Below are 6856 nucleotides of genomic sequence, written 5' to 3' on the forward strand. Positions count from 1 at the left end.
GCATGTGAGCTGTCCCAGTATGCGAGCCCTGGGCTGCTGGGCCTCTTGGTGCCATCCAGGAAGGGCCCTGTGAACTGATTCCCACTGAGCGCAGGTGTCGCACAGCATTCCAATTAACAGGAGCATTGCAAAGTGAGCCCTTCTGGGGGAGAGGTCTCCTGGGCAGAGAGGCCAGGGTGTATGCTCCGGAGCCAGGCCCTGCAGATCGCACCCCACCCCAGCCTCTGAGCCGGGCCCACCTGAACAGTGGCTCAGCTTAGCAGCCCCTGCTTCCTAGGCTGTAGCTGGGGGTCCTGGAAGGTGGAAAAGTGGTGGGCACACCGTGTCAACAGAAGGAAAAGGCACAGGGACTCCTGGAACCATGCCAGGGAGTTCCTCTTCAAGTGACAGGGCACCTGCATGTTCTGTCGATATCTTGGTTATGCAGAGTGCCAGGTGGCAGAGGATCCAGGAGGGGCATGGGCTTGGCTGGGTCCCTCTCTGCATCACCATGTCTGCCTGGGGGAGGCTTCATGAGCAGAAGAGGCTGTCCTTGAGACCACAGGATGTGTCACACATCTGGGAGCAGCCAGCCTGCACAATCCAGCAGCCCTCACCCAATGTCCAGGAGAATGGGACAGGGAACAGGGCACTCACAGCCCTGTCGTCCTCCCAGGCCATGGCGTCCCCCAGGATCGAGGCTGTCATCAGGGAGAGGTACAGGATGGGAGAGTGTTCCGTGTGGGAAGAGGAGACCAAGCAGCTGGTGTATGTGGACATCAATGCCAGGACTGTGTGCCGGTGGAACCCAACTCTGGGGAGGTGTAGACCATGGGTCTGAGTAAGTGGACCTGGTGGCTGCAGATGGTGGGCCTGAGGAAGTGGGCCTGGGGCTACACACTGTGGGCCACAGTAAGTGTGGGTCTGGGGGCTAGAGATATTGGGCCAGAGTAAGTGGGCCTGAGGGATGCAGACAGTGGGCCTAAGGAAGTGGGTCTGGGACCAGCAGACAGTGGATCTGAGGAAGTGGGTCTGGGGGCTGCAGACCGTGGGCCTGAGGAAGTGGGCCTGAGGGCTGCAGATAGTGGGCCTGAGGAAGTGGGCCTGGGGCTACACACTGTGGGCCACAGTAAGTGTGGGTCTGGGGACTGGAGACGTTGGGCCAGAGTAAGTGGGCCTGAGGGATGCAGACAGTGGGCCTGAGGAAATAAGTCTGGGGCCAGCAGACAGTGGACCTGAGGAAGTGAGTCTGGGGGCTGCAGACTGTGGGCCTGAGGGCTGCAGATGGTGGGTCAGAGGATGCAGGCCTGAGGGCTGCATACGGTGGGCCTGAGGAAGTGGGCCTGGGGGCTGCAGACTGTGGGCCTGAGGGCTACAGATGGTGGGTCAGAGGAAGTAGGCCTGAGGGCTGCAGATGGTGGGCCTGAGGAAGTGGGCCTGGATGCTGCAGACTGTGGGCCTGAGGATGTGGGCCTGGGGGCTGCAGACTGTGGGCCTGAGGAAGTGGGGATGGGGTCTGCAGACAGAGGGCCAGAGGAAGTGGGGATGGGTCTGCAGACGGAGGGCCAGAGGAAGTGGGGATGGGGCTGCAGATGGAGGGCCAGATGAAGTGAGTCTGGGGCTGCAGATGGAGGGCCAGAGGAAGTAGGGATGGGGCTGCAGATGGAGGGCCAGAGGAAGTGGGGATAGGGCTGCAGATGGAAGTCCAGAAGAAGTGGGGATGGGACTGCAGATGGAGGGCCAGAGGAAGGGGGTCTGGGGGCTGCAGATGGAGGGCCAGAGGAAGTGGGTCTGAGGCCTGCAGATAATGGTCCAGAGGAAGTGGGTCTGGGGGCTGCAGATGGAGGGCCAGAGGAAGTGGGTCTGAGGCCTGCAGATAATGGTCCAGAGGAAGTGGGTCTGGGGGCTGCAGACAGTGGGTTTGGGGGCTACAGAACTTGGGCCTGAGGAAGTGTGGGTCCCTGGAGCTCCAGTTGTTCCTGGAGAGGGAGCTGTGAGACCATCCTATGTGCCCATGGCCCGTGTCCTCTGAGGTCCTAGGGCTTCTTGGTACCTTTGTCATAGGAGTCCAGCATCACTCTTGGCCTGAGGGTTGCAGGGTCCCAGCCGGGGCACCTGCTTGCTTAGCACCTGGCTGCCTGCTCTAGAGCCCCTGGAGTGTGGGCTGTCACACCCTGGGCACAGGACAGACCGTGGGGGTGGGAAGTCCTGGTGTACAGAATGGACCAAAGATGGACTCGCTGTTGTCCAGACAAAGTCTTGGAAACACTGACATCTTCCTGGTGGCTGTGTGGAGACCGCGCCTGGCTCTGACCCCTGTTGTGCCACACACGCATCTGTCCTCACTCATGAGCCAGGGTGAGGGTGACTGTGCTTTTTCCAGGCTTGTGTGTGTGCGTGGACCCACACACCTGGGTGGTATCTGTGTGTCTGCAACCCTCAGGCCTCAAGTGATGCTGGACACCTATGACAAAGGTACCAAAAAGCTCTAGGACCATAGGGGCTTGCACATCTATTTGGCTGACGACCCCTGTAGGCTCACACACCTGTGTGGCTGATGACCCCCATGGGCTCGCACACCTGGGAGTACCTGTGTGTCTGTGGGGCTTGCACACCTGTGTGGCTGATGATCCCTGTGGGCCCTCTGAGGAGCAGAAGCAGCACTCTGGGAGCGTCCTCCACTCACCCTCACCCTCCCCAAGGGCACCACTGTCCCCCTTGCAGAACAGGGCTGGCCCAAAGTCTGTGTCTGCCCTCAGATATGCTCCTGTGGAGCCTGCCCCAGGCCCAGCGGTCCTACCCGAGGGCTCAGGGGCACCCGCGGCTCTCACACTGGCACTCACACTGAGGAAGCAGCAGCTGGGCCACCCTCCTGTCCTGTATCCTCTGTCCTCCCAGGAGACCCTGGTGGCTGTGTGGCTCTGTGCAGAGTAGGCAGCTACATGGTGGCTTCTGGTACCTGCCTTGGCCTCCTGGACTGGGAGACGGGGCAGGTGGAGTGGGCGGCCTGGCTGGACCATGACAAGCCCCACAATAGGTTCAACTATGGGAAGGTGGACCCCACTGGGAGGTTTGAGGCAGGTGAGCTGCTGAAAGGACTGGCTGTGGCCCGGAGAGCTGAAGGTGGCCCAGGCCACATGGAGAGCCTCTCATCATGGTGGGTGCCAGCTTTGTGGGGACCTCAGGAGCTCTCCCCAGGCTGCTGGCAAGCAGCACCCGAGGCCATGCAGGTGCTGGGCAGCCCAGAGGTTCCCTTTTTCTCCAAAGCCCACAGATTTCATGTAATTCTTCCTGGGTCCCTTCCCAGAGAGGACCCTGGGAGGGTCGAAGCCGCCAGGATGGAGCAGCGGCCAGGGCTGCTGGCCAGAGGACATTCACGTGCAGCTGAGGGCCCTGCACCTCTGCCTGAGAAGTTCTCTTCCCAGGTGGAACATTTCTGGGGCCCCCTCTTCACCCAGTACAGAGGCTCATTCACAGATGCTGCCTGAGGGCCATCCTGCCTGCTGTCCCCCAACTGAGGGTGACCACAGCTCTCTGCACAGCAGGTCTGTGTGGGGTGGACAGGGCAGGTTGGGGTGCTGCCCACTGACCTTCCACTCTCTTCAGGCACCATGCCAGAGGCGTCGCTCCAGGAGTGTGGGAGCCGGGGCAGGGCTCCCTATATACACTCTACACTGACCACTCTGATCAGACAGCTAGACCAGCTGGGCATCCTAATAGGCTGGACTGGTCCCTGGACCACCGCACTCTCTACCACGTGGACAGCCTGGTCTACTCTATGTGGGCCTATGACTACAACATGCAGACAGGAGGCTTGGGTAGGGGCCTCCATGGCCAGTCCCCCACACGCTCCCCAGGCGAAGGCCTCTGTGGCCAGCCCCCCACACCCTCCCTCAGGTATGGGCCTCCGTGGCCAGCCCCCCATACCCTCCCTGGGGTAGGAGCCTCTATGGGCAGCCACCCACACTCTCCCCAGGTGGGGTCTTCCGTGGCCAGCCCCCCATGTCCTCCCTGGAGTAGGGGCCTCCGTGGCCAGCACCACAAGCCCTCTCTGGGCGGGGCCTCCTGTAGCCAGCTCCCCACTCCCTTTCCTGGGTGGGCCTTTGTGGCCAGTACCCCAACATCCTCCCGAGTCCCCTCCTGGGGTCCCAAATGCACCAGCACGTCTGTAACTCCCTCCCATGGTTGAGGCCATGCAACATGATCCTCCTGGTCTGGGCTGTGAGGAGCCACGTTCCTCTGTCCTGCCACAGCAAACCAGTAGCTGGTGTGCCAGCTGGAGCCAGAGCAAGGAATGCCAGATGGGCTGTGCATGGACACCACGGAGACACTTTGGGTGGCCTGCATTGACGGAGGCAGGGTTGTCCGCATGGACCCTGACACAGGTGTATGCACAGGGCAGTCGGTCAAGGAGGGGCCATGGGGTGCTCTGTGCTATGGTGTTCAGGGTCCAGGAGTGGGAAGGCAGCACTACATGCTTGTTCAGCTACAGGGCAACCTGTGTAGATGGCTGGAGTGCCAGGATGGCCCCTCAGCACTTGGCCAGTGCAGGGAACACTGGGGCTGATGTAGAAAATGACCACAAACCAGCGTTGAAAACCACAGGACCTTGTCCTGTCCCACCCTGGAGGGTAGAGGCTGAACCAGGGTCCCAGGCTGAGCTCCCTGCACAGGCTCCAGGGAGGCTCCTCCTGCATCTCCCAGCTTCTGGGCTCCAGGTGGCCCTGGCTGGTGGTCCCTCAGTTCAGTGTCTTTCTCCATCTCCACGGGGCTCCTCCTCCTTTGCTGACTGAGGAACCCCACCTTCCAATGCAGCTCAAGCAGGCCTCAGTCCCTGGGGTTGGGCCAGGCTCAGCTCTGGCAGGGCACTCCCCGCCTGACCGCTGTTCACAGCTGACAATAAATGTGGCCACCTCAATGTCATCTCGGCAGCTGCTGCCCTGGGATGTGCCTCCCCAGGACTGCCCCATGCTCTGTCTAGTGTCACCCATCTTCAGGATCTGTGTCCCCTCTTCTTTCTCTTGGCCATTGCATGAGGGCCACTTGACCCCAGGACCCTTCACTAATGACCTCTGCAGAGACCTGGTTACCACACCAGGTTCCACTCACAGGTTCTGGGGTGCAAATGTGGACAGGACTCACCTCTTACAATCGTGTCCAGCTCCCTCCAGGAGCCTGGCTTCTCCAGTTCCTGGGCTCCAGGTGGCCCTGCTGACCCCTGCAGTCCATGAGGCAGGGCAGATTTGGGGATCAAGTGCTGTAGGTGCCAGGGAGAACCAGTAGGCCCAGGGCCCCACTGGGGAGTGGGCACAGTCAGGCCACCCGGGTTCCTACAGCAGGCGGGTGGCTGGGATTCAGGGACGTACCTGAGCTTTACTCACAGGGACTCAGCTGTGCACTCTGGAGATGCCAGTGTTCAGGGTGACATCCTGCTGCTTCCAGGGTGAGGTGGCTGACTACTCCGACCTGTGGGTAACCTCTGCAATGGACAACCTGAGTCCAGAGAAGCTGTTGTGGGAGCTGCAGGCAGGACACGTCTTCAAGGTCAGTGGGGTCCCCCTTCCAGGGTCAGCTTGGCTGCCAGCCACGTCTGCTCAGCCAGGTGTAACGCATCTTGACCTCAGGGACTGGAGCAGGCTTGGCAGCATCCATGGGAACCTCTGTCCACCTGGAAAACAGCCCTCCCAAGGCCCCACATGCCCTGCTGTGCACAGAAATGTTTACAGAAAGTTTAGGAAGCTGGTGTGGCTGGCACTACTGTGGCTGGGGCTGCCGGGAGACAGCCAAGCCCAGGGACTCACCTCCACCCTCTCCTTCTGCAGGTCACGGGCCTGGGGGTTAGAAGCCTTGCATCCTGCCACTTCACTGGCTGAGGAACCCTACCATCCAATGCAGCTTGAGCCAGGCCTCAGTCTCTGGGGTCAGGCAGGCTCAGCTCTGGTGGGGCGCTCCCCGCCTGACCGCTGTTAACAGCTGACAATAAATGTGGCCACTTCACTGTCATCTCTGCAGCTGCTGCCCTGGGATGTGGTCCCCCCCAGGACTGCCCCATGCTATGTCCAGTGTCACCCAGCTTTAGCTTGTAATGCCCGCGTGTGTTCTCCAAGGTCCCCACAGGTCACCTGCACTCTGCAGAATATGTGGCCACACTGGTGTCTCTGAGGTTGGCCTCTCTGCCTCCACTCGGTGCTGGGTCACTGAGAGCAGGAACCTGAGCACGGGCTGTAGCTGTGCTGGATGTGCACAAGTCCATCTGCTAGGGATAGAGCCAGACATCAGGTGCCTTCCCAGCACTGGGCACCCAGTGCCTTTACTTCCAAACATCCTATTTACCCCTGAAAGGCACCCGCACTCCATCAGTGACCCAGTCCCTTGCCCAGCCCTGGCACCTGCCCACTGCCTGTGTCTGGATGGCCTGCTGTGGATAGGACCTGCCCACAGAGTCCACACTGAGTGACCCTCTGTACCGGCTTCTCTCACCGAGCCCCATGTCTCAAAGTCTATCCCACTTGCAGCACATGTCAGAGCTGCAGTCCTTTTCAGGGTTGAGTAATATTCCATCATGTGGATGGACTCGTCCTGTTCCCCCATTCCTCCTCAGTGGACACTTGGGTCACTTCTCCCTTCTGACCATTTTGCATGGTGCTGCTGTGAATATTCACACACAAGTTTTCATTCCAGCGTTTTGTTTCTGGGTCTTTAGGGACATACCTAGGCTGGAGGTGCTGGTGGAATGGGAACTCCCTGCATAACCGTGTAAGGCCCCTGAACACTGTCCCTCCACAGGGGGCTCCACGCTGCCCTCCCACATACACATGCTAAGAATGATGAAAAACTTTTGAGTCTCTGACTCCAGAAGGCTCAGCACAGAGCTCTT

General features: G+C 60.3%; 1 long non-coding RNA gene across 2 annotated transcripts; it reads left to right on the plus strand.

The window, feature by feature from the left end:
* Nucleotides 1-591: 591 nt before the first annotated feature.
* On the plus strand, nt 592-5982 carry LOC144372200 (uncharacterized). Of its 2 annotated transcripts, none has more exons than XR_013432243.1 (3): nt 592-4364; nt 5422-5523; nt 5802-5982. It is a non-coding gene; the product is annotated as an uncharacterized LOC144372200 (long non-coding RNA). The 2 variants fall into 2 exon arrangements; XR_013432244.1 differs by having other exon boundaries at nt 592-820.
* The last annotated feature ends 874 nt before the right edge of the window (nt 5983-6856 follow it).

Source organism: Ictidomys tridecemlineatus, assembly GCF_052094955.1.
Source record: "Ictidomys tridecemlineatus isolate mIctTri1 chromosome 1 unlocalized genomic scaffold, mIctTri1.hap1 SUPER_1_unloc_4, whole genome shotgun sequence".
Taxonomy (NCBI): Eukaryota; Metazoa; Chordata; class Mammalia; order Rodentia; family Sciuridae; genus Ictidomys; species Ictidomys tridecemlineatus.